At 45.1% G+C, this 13,356-nt stretch overlaps 1 protein-coding gene across 1 annotated transcript in view; it reads left to right on the top strand.

Annotated features, from left to right (window-relative positions):
* Nucleotides 1-13,356, top strand: part of MSI2 (musashi RNA binding protein 2) — a 600,705-nt gene that overhangs the window by 39,536 nt on the left and 547,813 nt on the right. The gene's annotated exons all lie outside the window — the stretch shown is intronic.

The following is a 13,356-nucleotide window of genomic DNA, read 5'->3' on the forward strand; positions in this document are numbered from 1 at the left end:
TGCCTGTCACTAGGCACCACCAGGGACTCCACCAGTCCGGACTGTCCTTTTTTATGGTTTCTCTCTCCGCTCTAGCATAGACCTCACCAGATCCCCCTGCTAGGCAGCACCACCAGTCACGTCCTATAACCAGTATCCCCAGAGACTCTGTCTGAGTCTCTCTCAATCAGGTTACCTCTGTGACTGCGTGCTTAAGCTGTCCCCAACCCCCTTGTATCACTGCAGATAACTCATAACTCAGGGTTGCTCTAGATACTTATGAATGTTATAATCTCCTCTTCACCGCTGCCACCATTTGTTACTGTTTCCCTTCAGCCTTGATCATTACCTTACCCTCCCTTCTGGTCTGTGAAACCCCAGCCAAGGATCAGGCCTTTGGTAAACCAAATATAGTTTTTATTAAATAACAGAGATAACAAGATTACTTTTCTAATGGTACTTAAGCATATGGTTTCATCTATTTCTGTGATACTTGACTTATCATGAACTAGAACTCCCACTCTCTCTTTCTCCACACGCTCCTGACATCCACCTCCAAACACCACCAAACACTTCTCAAACAACCCAGCAACGTCCACCCAGATTCACCACAGATTCTCCACCCAGATTCAACTGTCATTCTTCCATTTATACTCCCAGCCATTCAAACACTCAGCCAATCATCCAGCATTCTACTGCTCATTTACTCCCCCTTCCTCTTTCATTCCACTTACCATGTATCTTCTATACAAACAGCACTTACCATATATACATTAATACAGGAACATCACAGGCAACACTGAGACTAAGGAGGAGTAGGCTGACAGCCAGAGCCACTCCCAAACTGGTTATAAGTAAGGAGGTAGGCAGGTGGCAGTTGGCTGAGGGAGACTTAAGTTTGGTGGGGCAGCACCCTGCTACCCCCAAAGAACCGTTGTATAATAAGTAAAAGAACCAATAAAAATACAATTAGAAGTCAATCTGAATATTTAATGTGACTGATGTGCCGTTTCCCATCTTCAACCACAAATCCGCAGACATGCCACGGAACACTTGAATGAAGTTCACGAACCACTCCATGGACTACGGTTTCGGAACCCTGATCTACAGGAATCAGTGGAGTTGTCAGGAGCTGCTGTCACTAGAACTGGGAGCCCATGGCCATGAGTGATGTTGCCCTTTGTGGAGGGCCACCAAGGCCATAGGTCCAAGGGTTTCTGGGGGGACTCTGCCCACTTAAGCTTGCTGTTGGCTCCCCCCCCCAACCAGCCAAACTGAGGGTGAAGGCTTCCCATTCAGCGTTGGGCTTTCGGTTGCATCCAACTAAGTTTTACTCAGAGTAGACCCTCTGAAATTAATGAACCTACATTGGCCATGCCCATTAATTTAAATGGGTCTGTTCAGACTTGTTAGGACTAACATTGAATACCACCCTTCATCCGCGTAACAACAGTATTCATAGTGTCTTGGTTCAGCAGGTGTGCTGGCTGTGTTTTATTGGACTGAGAGAACAAACATTGTGCTCACATGCACCATCTTCTTTTCCTTCCTTCCTTGCTTCTCTTTTACACTGTAATGGAAAACTTCCAGTGTTTTCCCCTTACATCCCAACTATTTATTTCACAAAATTTGTATACAGCTTGATTGTAATAAAACTTCAAAGTGCTTTACAAAATAAAATAAAATTTGGTTTGTAGTGGAATATTATGCCAGCTGGGGATGTACTGTGGCCTCCTAGAACAATCCTTTAACTCTCCCACCCTGCTGAGAGCATAAGAAGAGCCTGGCTGCTGGATCAGGCCAGTGGCCCATCTAGTCCAGCATCCTGTTCTCACAGTGGCCAACCAGATGCCCCAATGGGAAGCCTGCAAGCAGGACCTGAGCCCAAGAGCATTCTCCCCTTTTTGCAATTTTAAGGTTTCTAAATGTTTTAAGTATGGTTTAACAACTGTTGTCCCATTTCTTGTAGAAAAGCCCCTTAAGAATGCCTGTTCTGGCTGAAATGCCTTGATCATTAATCAAAAGATAATACTTTTCTGCACCTTGAGATTAGTTCTGTTTTGTCTGTTCTGATTGGATCATAGCACAGAACTACTTACTCTTGGCAGAAGCTACCTGGTGCAGACTTCTCTGGCCCTTGATGTCTTTCCATTTCACGGCTGCCGGCTTAGATAGAGGGGATGCTGGTGTGAGGATGACAAACCATGCTGTCTACCCTCCCCATATGATTTGTGCATAGAAATGACCTTTAAACCACCGTAGTCATTAGAAGGGTGACTCCAGGGGAAAGGCGATATCATCCCGCCCCTGTGCTGCCAATGCTTTTAGCACCTGTGCATAGATGTGGGATTCTACCTAGGGCTCTGGTAGGAATTGGAAAGGGGGAAAAAGTGATGCTACTAAGCGAATGTCAAGACCTCATTGCCTTTTGGGGTGCAAGTCTGGGATAAGAACACCAGAAGAGCCTGGCTGCTAGATCAGGCCAAAGGGGTCCCATCTAGTCCAGCATCCTGTTCTCACAGTGGCCAACCAGATGCCCCAGAGGGAAGCCTACAAGCAGGGCCTGAATGAAAGAGCAACTCTCCCCTCCTGCGGTTTCCAGCAATTGGTATTCAGGAGCATCCTGCCTCCGACCGTGGAGCCAGAGCATTGCCATCATGGCTAGGAGCCATTGAGAGCCTTATTGTCCACAATTTTGTCTATTTTTTTTTAAAGCTGCTCAAGTTGGTGACTGTCACTGCCTCTTATGGGAGTGTTGTCTTATGGATGGAAGGTCCAAGGATGTGCTTTAGATGAAACCAGTGGGAACAGCAACAAAGCATTGCAGTGTGGAGTGCTGCTGTTCAGGATACTTAATTCTATTCCCTCTCCTGCCTAGTTTTCCAGATCACCAACCCTAACAGCCAGCATTCTATGGTGACTAAGCTCATTCCGTTTTCATTGGGCTGTTTTGGGAATTTCCCCCCTCCCTTATATTAAGTGTGTGTGCGTGTGTGTGCGTGCATATATACTTCTGCATACCCTGGGACTCTTCAGAACCTGGTGATGGTACTGCCTTCTTGTGCATGGATAGTGCCACTTTGGCTACATAAGAACTGGCATTCAGAGAATTAAGACTGCTATGGGTATATATTACACTGATGAAATCAAGCAGGGGAAAGGCAATGGATGGGAAACACAAGTTAACCAAGCAGGGGTTTGCATCAGGATCTCCTACTAAAAGGAAGTTTTTTTCCTTTGTTTTAGCAGAGGATTCAGATGCAACCCCCTTCCTGATTCAGGAAGGAATTTTAATGGAATCAGATGCTAAAACGGAGGGAACCCCCCCTCCCTTTCCTTATAGCAGTGCCATGCAAGGTGCTTTGAAATCCTGACTTTGGGACTTCAAAGCACTTTATACCTGATGTCATTGTGATCTATCCCATAGAGCAAAAAGGCTCCCTACCCCTGAGTCCCAGGGACATATTTCACCTTGCAGAATATTAAACTACCACCCAAATCTTTCTACTCTTCAAGTGGAGATGGCAACAATTTTTTTTTCTTCTGAAAAAGTTCTTGTGCCTACAGATTACAAATTAATGGATGGGTCAATTGCTGGCCACTAGTCATGATGACTATAAGGGATCTCCAGGTTCAGATGTAGTATGCCTCTGAGTACCAGTGAATTTAGGGGAGAGCTGGTGCCTTGCTACCTGGCTGGTGGACTTCCCATAGTATCTGATTGGCCACTGTGGAACAAAGAGGAAGCTGGACTAGAGAAACCTTTTGACTCATCCAGCAGGGCTTGTCTTACCTTCTTGCCTTCAGCAGCTCCATAAGAAGCTCAAGAAGCTCAGCTTTCTCCTTTAGTCCACACTGAGAAAAATTTTACCTGTTGGTTTTTTGGCCTATTATGCAGTTGTCCAAGGCATAGTAGCCCTGCCAGAAGCAAATATTGATAACCCTATCATTTTAAAGATTGCACACATCCATAGACAGCAGCAGCCCCTTTTAAATTGGTTCCCTGGGCTGGCACCCAATTCATACAATCTCTTTATGTGTGGCAGGGAACATACGTGATAAAGGGTTGTGAGAAAATGATTATCATGAAGGCACATGCAATTTTATATGGTTGCAGAACTTTTCGGCATGGAATGGAGGGGGGGAATAATTACTTAAACCTTCCAAAACAAGCAGCCTACCATGCACAGAGAAGTTGTATGAAGTGGTGGTTGCTCCTATAAGGCTGAGCTTGATTCCGAGTTCCTTATTCAACCCAGACCTGCATGTGCAGCCTGAATAAGCAACTGAAGTTCCTGTGCCTCTGCACCCCATAATAAGGTTTGGACCACCCTACGCCTCTATGACTAGGAGACTGTCCTCTTCAAGATGCACTGGCCTTTTCTCTGGGCTAAAGTGTTGCTTTTGCACGAACCACTCCAACACGTGATGCCCTGAGGCTCTATCTGGGGATATAGAACTGAGAACAAGGAACCAAGTTAAACCTCATCCCCATCTGTCAGTGGGAATCTGGCCCAGTCCTTTCTTTTCTTTTCCTTTTGTACCTTCGCCCACAGGTGAGACATGCTCAAACAAAATGGAAAAGGATGCAAAGAGTCCACAAAACACAAGGGTGTATGCAACAGCAAGGCATCTATTTTAAATGCCAGCACTATGTAACTCCAGATGAAATGGGCCCAGTAAATGCATTTGTAACTAGAATAAAAACACCATACTTTAATTCTACCCGCATCATTAGGAAAATGGAGATTAGATAAGCAATGAGAACTCTGCTGAGACAAAGCCTCCGTGTTGGCCCACTGCAATGCTGCCTCATTCATGGGGGATTCTAGGCCCTCTGGGTGCCAGCTTCACAGCACCCAAAAAGTCTAATCTAGTCTCACATCTTAAGAATGCCAAGGATATGCACCATAACCCCCCCCACACACACACACACAGACACACGCACACACTGCCTTGATCCATGTGCCAATTCTTCCCTGCAAGCTGCCAATTGTGCCTAGGAGAGCTAAACACCAGCTCAATATGCATTTGCTGTTTTAAAATAGGACAGATTAGTGGTTTCCTGGCGTATATCCTTTAATTAGCACCTTCCAAGAGCACATTTAGTGGGCAGGGTGCGACCAAGCGGTGCTGGCTCTAGGGTTTATTGGGAGGGAGGCTGTGGGCGAGACAGCCTTGGTGGGGTCCCTTCCCTCAGTGAGTCACCTTCCTCGCTGCCATTGTTGCCAGTTGCTGCAACTTTGGCTCAGTGGTGGGGCATCTGCTTTGCATGCAGAAGGACTCAGATGCAGTCCCCGGCACCTCCAGGTAGGGCTGGAAGAGACCTCTGCCTGAAATCCTACACAGACGCTACCAGTCAGTGTAGATAGTACTGAGCTAATGGGCCAACAATCTGACTCAAAAGCAGCTTCCTATGTTCATATTTAAACCAGTCCTTAATTCAGAATCATGAGGACTGGATCCTTGCTTTATTTTTAACAGCTGTAGCTCAAGGGCAGAGATCTGCTTTGCATGCAGAAGGTCCCAGATTCTATCTGCGACATCTCCAGGGAGGGATGGGAGAGCCCCAGGCCTGAAACCCTGGAGAGCCCCTGCCAGTCAGTGTAGGCACTATTGAGCTAGATGGACCAATAGTCTCAGTTGGGCCACATTCACACCATACACTTATTCCACTGTTATTCCACTTTAAATAGCCACGGCTTCCCCCAAAGACTCCCTTTCCCCTTACAGAGCTACAATTCCTAGAGTGGTTTAACAGTCAGTCCCTCTTCCCAGAGAACTCTGGGAACTAGAGATTATGGTTCACCCCCAGGGAAGGGGAACTGCTACCCCCGTGGCAGTGGAGGCTCATGGCTCGGGTGTCAGTGGGGCAGTGAATCTGCTCTGGGTTTTAGTCTGACTGTTCAAGTACCTTGGACAGCTCCTTGAAAGTTGGGACTAAACTTGGAGCGGATTCACTGCCCCACTGACACCGGAGTCACCAGCTTCCATTGCCCCATGGACACCCATCTGTGTATTACCCAGAACTTGGAAAAGTTACTTTTTTGAACTACAACTCCCATCAGTCCCAGCCAGTATGGCCACTGTATTGGGCTGATGGGAGTTGTAGTTCAAAAAAGTAACTTTCCCAAGCTCTGGTATTACCTCATATACTTCAAAATGCGATAGGCTGCTAGCCCTGCTGCTTTGGGGGGCGCTTCTCTGGTTATCCTGCTGAGTGGGCCCTGGATGTGTGCCCTGAAGTCTTGTCCTTATGGCACCTCTGTTTGGTTCAGTGTGAGGCCGCAGCAGGGTTGAAACTCAGGGCAATGGGAGAAGACCATGTGGAGATCCAGCGGTGAGGCTCTGGTGTGCACTCGGCAGCTCAGTCAGAATGATGAAGACATTTCCTCTAAGTTTGATTGTGACAAAAACAACTTTATGATAGAGTCCTTGCTGCATTTTGTGGAAAAGGGGGAAAAAAGCAAAAAAAAAAAAAAAAAAGCACACACAACTTTTATGAAGATTTATTTCTTTCATATTGTTTTATGAGATTAAATAGAAAAAAGATCAGTCTCCAGAAAGGGAAGATGTGTAGCAGTAATTTAGATGTAAACACAATTAAGCCACTGGGCACCAGCATATTCTTCCCCATCTAGGCAAGAGTTCAGACAGAAGTCACCACAAGTTTTAAAAGGCAAAGTTACACATCAAGATGCTGCCCTGGGCTCCTGCTGGGAGGAAGGGTGGGATATAAATCTAATAAATAATAATAATAATAATAATAATAATAATAATAAAAAGATGTGAAATGAAGAGGGGAATTTCTTCCTTTTGGGAAAAACACACACATGCAGTGTGGATTATGACATAATGGACAGAAAACCAAACTTTACCAAAGACAGTGAAAAAGGTATCAGTTAGCTAGACAGATGTAGATATATTATTTTTAGCAGAAGGGCAGATAAGGAGCAACCTTTTAAAGATAGCCCTGTTGGCTCATAAGAACAATTCCAAAGTCCATATTGGGGATATACATTTATTAGCCATCCAAAATGTTATATAACACTGTGCAAGCTTTCAGGTTTTGCAAAACGCTTCATCAGGTAAGACTCGAGTTTGCTACACTTATACTGGCTTGCAACTGATGCTTGTTCTGTCTTTCACAAGACCATGATGCACAAGTATCTTCAACCTGGGGTGAGTGGGCAAGGTAATCTTATGGTGATGGGTGTGGAGGGAACAGTTGTTGTGTAGATCCATTGTAGGCATTGAAACTCCTGCGCTCACTGGTGGCTATCCTTGCACGTTTTTCTTAATCAATGAAATTTTGACAAAGGAAAGAGACAATCAATTTTGATTTCCCTTCCCCCCCTGATTATAAATTGAAATGGACAGAGTCTCTTGGACCCATTCTTCCTGGCCAGGGCCATTTTGGCGACATACATCATTAAAGCTCGTCGCTCCGGTGATGTATTAGCATCATACATCCTCAGAACGATGCTATCCTGATGATACATCACTCTTTTTCACATAATGTCAGCCTCTACATATCGTAACATCAACCAACAAGAACACACTGAGGACAGGCAATATGTTTTAATTTATGATTTCTTTTTATATCCACTCCTGACGACCCCCTTCCTTACTCAACTTTTGGAAACTTTTGTGTGTTTCCAAATGTGGCGATAGTTTTTCGAACATAGCAATAGCCTCTTCTTTGGTTTTGCATGATCTCCAGATTCCCAAAGTACTCTATGTACCTTCTCCATGCGTGTGTCAGGATTCTGCTTGACCCAGATCCGCAGATTCCTTCTCTTGAGGAAGAGGCATGGGACCCTGTGGAGAACCTCAGTGCAATGGAGTACTTGGACAATAAAGCACCCTGGAACATAGGAAGCTGCCAGGCCATTGCTCCACCTAGCTCAGTATTGTTAACACTGATTGGCAGCAGCTTTCCAGGGTTTCAGGCAGGAGTCTCTTCCAGCCAGGGATTGAACCTGAGACCTTCTGCATGCAAGGCAGATGCTCTACCCCTGAGCTACAGCCCTTCCCCAATCTATATCTTCTGTCAGAAGAATCTTTTATCAGAAGAGGGCAACCAGAATGATCAAGGGGATGGAGCGACTCCCTTACGAGGAAAGGTTGCAGCATTTGGGGCTTTTTAGTTTAGAGAAAAGGCGGGTCAGAGGAGACATGATAGAAGTGTATAAAATTATGCATGGCATTGAGAAAGTGGATAGAGAAAAGTTCTTCTCCCTCTCTCATAACACTAGAACTCGTGGACATTCAAAGAAGCTGAATGTTGGAAGATTCAGGACAGACAAAAGCAACTACTTCTTTACTCAGCGCATAGTTAAACTATGGAATTTGCTCCCACAAGATGCAGTAATGGCCACCAGCTTGGATGGCTTTAAAAGAAGATTAGACAAATTCATGGAGGACAGGGCTATCAATGGCTACTAGCCATGATGGCTGTGCTGTGCCACCCTAGTCAGAGGCAGCATGCTTCTGAAAACCAGTTGCTGGAAGCCTCAGGAGGGGAGAGTGTTCTTGCACTCGGGTCCTGCTTGCGGGCTTCTCCCAGGCACCAGGATGCTGTACTAGATGGGCCACTGGCCTGATCCAGGAGGCTCTTCTTATGTTCTTATGTCCGGAAGCTGCAACTGGTTCAGAACGCGAGATCCAGAGCTTGAAAGTAACTAGTTACAAGTAACGAATTACTTGTAATTCATTATTTTTTTGAGTAACGAGTGGGTAATTTCTTTACATTTTGATTGTAATAGAACTAGGAGTAATTTTACTACTTTTGTGGAGTAATTGTAACGTTTCCAGAATTACTTTTGGGCATTACTTGGGGGGAGCAGGGGAAGTCTTCTGCTCCTCTGATTTGTGGATGAAAATCATGTGCCTCAAACTGGGCTTCTGTGCAGTGTCGGTCTTTTCTCATGTTCTGTGGATGGGTAGCAGGCGACGAGAGAGGAGGCGGAGAGTGAGACGGGGTGGAGTGGAGAAAACAATTATTTAAAAAAACAGATAGTGGTGGTGAAGAATGGAGTGGAGGGGAAAAGGAACCAGAGGTCAAGGACATGGATAAAGGAGGAGAAGGAGGCAGCAGCAGAATGGAGATAAAGAACTGTGGAGGTGAAAGATGACAACGTGTGTGTGTGTATGTGTGTGTATGTGTGAATACTGTGTTTGCACTTGGCACACAAAGTGGCCTCCACCACCCTCTCTGGCTACTGTGCTGCATTTGCAGTATTTTAACTTTTTTGCATCTCAGGGGAAAATGTTTGCTTGAGTGAGCGTCCCTCAGTTGGTAGCAGGGCAGGTTCCAGGAGGTGGTTAAGTGAGAGAGATTATGCTGGCTGGCTGAGGGGGGGGTTGCATTTTGTTTGATGTGCGAAGATCTGAGTAGTGGCCTCAGCCTTCCTCCCCACCACCCTTACCAGCGGAGAGACCACCATTGCTATCTTATGAATAAAAATAATTATTCTACTACCTCAGTATGGGTTTGTTTATTTTTCATGTAGTTTTAGGCTACTTAGATGTGCAGCAGCCAAGGCCAGCACCTTGTAGGCATTTTTTTAAAGTAACTGAAATGTAATTGTAGTGATTACACTGGAGGAATAGTAAAGTAATCAGTTACTTTCAGAGCAATTGTAATTGTAACGGTAATTACTACTTTTTTGAGCCATGTAATTGTAACTGTAATTTATTACTTTTTAAAAGTAATCTTCCAAGCTCTGGCGAGATCACATAACTCCAGTGCTCAGAGAGTTGCACTTGCTACCAGTTGCTTGCCGGGCCCAATTCAAGGTGTTGGTTTTGACCTTTAAATCCCTATATGGTTTTGGCCCAGTCTATCTGAAGGAGCGCCTCCAGCATCATCAGCTATGCCGCCTAACAAGATTGGCCTCAAAAGACCTTCTCTCTATCCCACCAGTCAAAACAGCTAGACTGGTGAGGACTAGAGAGAGGGCTTTTTCAATTGTGGCCCCCATCCTATGGAACTCCCTTCCAAATGATCTCCGCCAGGCCCCCTCTACAATGAGTTTCCGCCGGGCTGTGAAGACCTGGCTCTTCAGGCAGGCCTTTGGGGTGGGTTAGATTTTATCAATATCGCTTTTAGATTTTAATGTTATTGTATTGGTGTGTCATTTTATGTTATTTTGTTCATTTTGTACGTCACCCAGAGTAGCTGGATGGCCAGCCAGATGGGCGACTAAGAAATCCAATAAATTAAAATTCGTTATGTTCTTATAGTACCTCAACCCAGGGCACCAGACTGTAGTAGGCTTTTGAAGGTGGCAGCAGCAGCGACATGATGGCACTAGTGCCACTGCCACCAGGGGCTCAAAGAGGCCCGGCCACATCAGCATAGCATGCTGTGCACACATGGCAGGGGCATACTGATGCATGCTCTGCAACCTGATGCTAGCGTGGATTGCTGAGCAGGAGCTACACTCACCCGGCCCCAGCTGCAGGGGCCCTTGGCCAGAGCCCAGCCTGGCTGCCTGCTGGCGCTGGGCCTATATCAACTCATTGACCCCCAGGTCATCCCTCTAACTCAGCCTTTGCCAACCTGGTGTCGTCCAACTCTCATTTGCCCCAGCATGGCTGGCTGGGGCGGGTGGGAGTTGTGGTCCAAAACATCCAGAGGGTACCAGGTTGGTGAAGGTTGCTCTAAAGGCATCCTGAGCCTTGCCTTGATTCCTAATTCTCCACCTTCGCCACCCAGGCCTCAAGAGTGAAAGTGGCAGAGGACCCTGTGGTAAGCCTGGAGCCAGCATAGGAAGCGGCCAGAAGGTTCTATTGCCAGAGGTCTACTCGGGGGGAGGGAAAAGATCTGGCTGTAAATATTGACCCAGCAGATGGCCAGGAAAGAGTTAGGAGGTGGCAGTGAGGGTTATAGATGTTTCAAGTCTTCTCTGGACTCTTGATGGGTTAACAGCTCTCTAACGTCTAGTTCACTTGCCAAGTTCCAGCACTTCGGCTCAGGTTTTGTTCTTCCTCGCTCAGCTCCCACCCCTATGCTAGGTGGTGGTCACGGACAGCATTGTCGGGGAGGAAGACACCCTGGAACAATTTATAAGGCTGCTGTTCTAGAACATAAGAAGAGCACACTGGATTAGGCCAAATAGGCTTACACCTGAGTAAGCTTGCATATAACCAGGATGCACAAGGGACCAGGGGTTGTGTGCTATTTGTTCCATTCCATTCCATCCAGTGTTGAATTGGTTCTGATGTAGCATGTGAATGAAAAATGGGACTCTGAATTTGGTTAGAGTGGTCCACACAGCAGGCTCAGCAGTATCGGAAGCAACAGAGCAAAGCTGGGAAGGAATGGCCAGTTTGCATCCACTGCTGCCAGTCCTTGTATGATTGAAAAAAGCAACTAGGGATGTAAGAAGGCATGCTTTTCCATTCCACCCTGTGTTTGTTGCATGCAGTACTGTTTCCGTTCCCCTGCAGTTCATCTTCCACAGAAAACTACATTATTCATCTTGCTCTCCGCTGTAGTGAAATTATGTAATTTACACAATGAATTATGTAATAACATCAGGATTATGTTATTCCACTTCATTCATTTCAGTGCAAAGAAAACACAATGCAAATGGGGGGAAAACATAATCAATTACTTATCATTTGCAAACTGAAAGTAGCAATAACAGCAAATTTGCTGGACTGATTCCCATTCCAGACATGGACAAATAAGCAGATTGGCAATTTCTGCTCCCATTTCTGTTTTTGTTGGAATTCTCTGACATCCCTACCTACTTTTGCTTGGGATGAAGCAGACGTCACAGGGACTGTACCTTACACAAGCTCTTTTGTATGTGTGTGTGTGTGTATGTATATATAAACATACAGCTCTATTACATAGCATACATTTATATGGCTATGCCCTCTTTTCCTCTTTATTTCTTCTAGCTTGGTAGCTCCGGTGTCAGGATTAGAAGAAATGGAGCTGTTGGATGTATATTTGTCTGTGTATGAAAAAGAGGCTCTCAATTAGCAAAAGAATTAAGCCAGCAATAGCTTGTTTCAGCACACAAGAACAGAATGGAGAGAAGAGCTATTTCATAGAGTGTCCAACAGAGGACAGTAGCCTCCACCTGCACAAAATTGATTGTTTAATCCTGAGGATGCGTTCTGCCCTGGTTGATGTCACAGTTCTGTGGTGAAATCAGTTCACGGTCTTGCCTTTATAAGGTTAAACTCAAGTGTGAGATCACTTTGAGGAGCATCTATCACAGAATAGCTATACTTTTTTTGCTATTATCTTTTCTGATTTTTTTTAAAAAATGTTAAAATAATAGTAATAAATAAAAATATAAAGACTAATTTTTAGAACTAGTATAAAAATAACTAATTTTAGTAGCACTAAAATGACACAAAAATAAACAAGCTTTTATTTATTAGTAAAGAAATGCATATTCTGTAGAGAGAGAAAGCGAGAGAGCGAGAGAGAGCGCCCTTCAAGGTGGCTTACAAATAAAACAATTCAAATGGATTAAAGCAATTAGCAATAGGATCAAGTAAGAAATCAACAGCATTGGGATTAAATCAGTAAACCACCTTGAGTGGACAAGGTGCAGAAACGCAGCTTGTAAGACATTTCAAATAAATAAAAACATATCCAGCAAATCATGATGAAAGCAGCTTGCAAGGGAGGTCAAAACTCACTGAAGTGCTTTCGCTCCTCCTAGGTTCAGTTCTCAGTATCTCCAGTGAAAAGGATCTTGGGCAAAGGCTTCCGCATGGCCTTACTGAGCTGCTGTCAATCAGAATAGACAATGCTAGGCTAGATGGACAGGCTGTGTTCACATAATCAAATCTTGACTTAATAAGGTGAGATATGAACGAGCCTTGCAGCCAGGCATGCAGCCCCTTCGCTCCTTCCTTTGAGCAAGCAAACACCCCAGGAAGTCTTCCATTAACTATAGTTTACTGTTTAGCCTGAACCGGCAAGCTATGGTTAAAGTCTCTGGAGCAAGCCGGGGTCGGGTGGTGATGGTGATAAATGATTTTATTATCAAAAGAAACAATACATTATAGCCAGAATAAAACATCTATCCTCTATGCTTTTGATCATGGATGAGGCAGCTGACCTGGTTTGTGTCGCTGAAACCTTAATGGACAACCCGGGTGGGATTGGCCTGACCCAACTTTGTCCACCTGGGTAGTGTGTGCAGGCAGCTTCAGACATTAAACATTGCTAAAAGCATGGGGAAATAAAGGTTTTCACTTTCTGATACCGTAGGCACCACCAGGTGGATGTGCCTGGGATAGCATTCTATCTGTTAGGGTGCCACAATACAGAAGGCCGTGCTTCTGGGGGAGCCAACCTCCAGGCTCCAAAATGGAGAACTGGAATAGCTTAGGGATGGA

Source organism: Rhineura floridana, chromosome 21, assembly GCF_030035675.1.
Source record: "Rhineura floridana isolate rRhiFlo1 chromosome 21, rRhiFlo1.hap2, whole genome shotgun sequence".
In the NCBI taxonomy this organism is placed as follows: domain Eukaryota; kingdom Metazoa; phylum Chordata; class Lepidosauria; order Squamata; family Rhineuridae; genus Rhineura; species Rhineura floridana.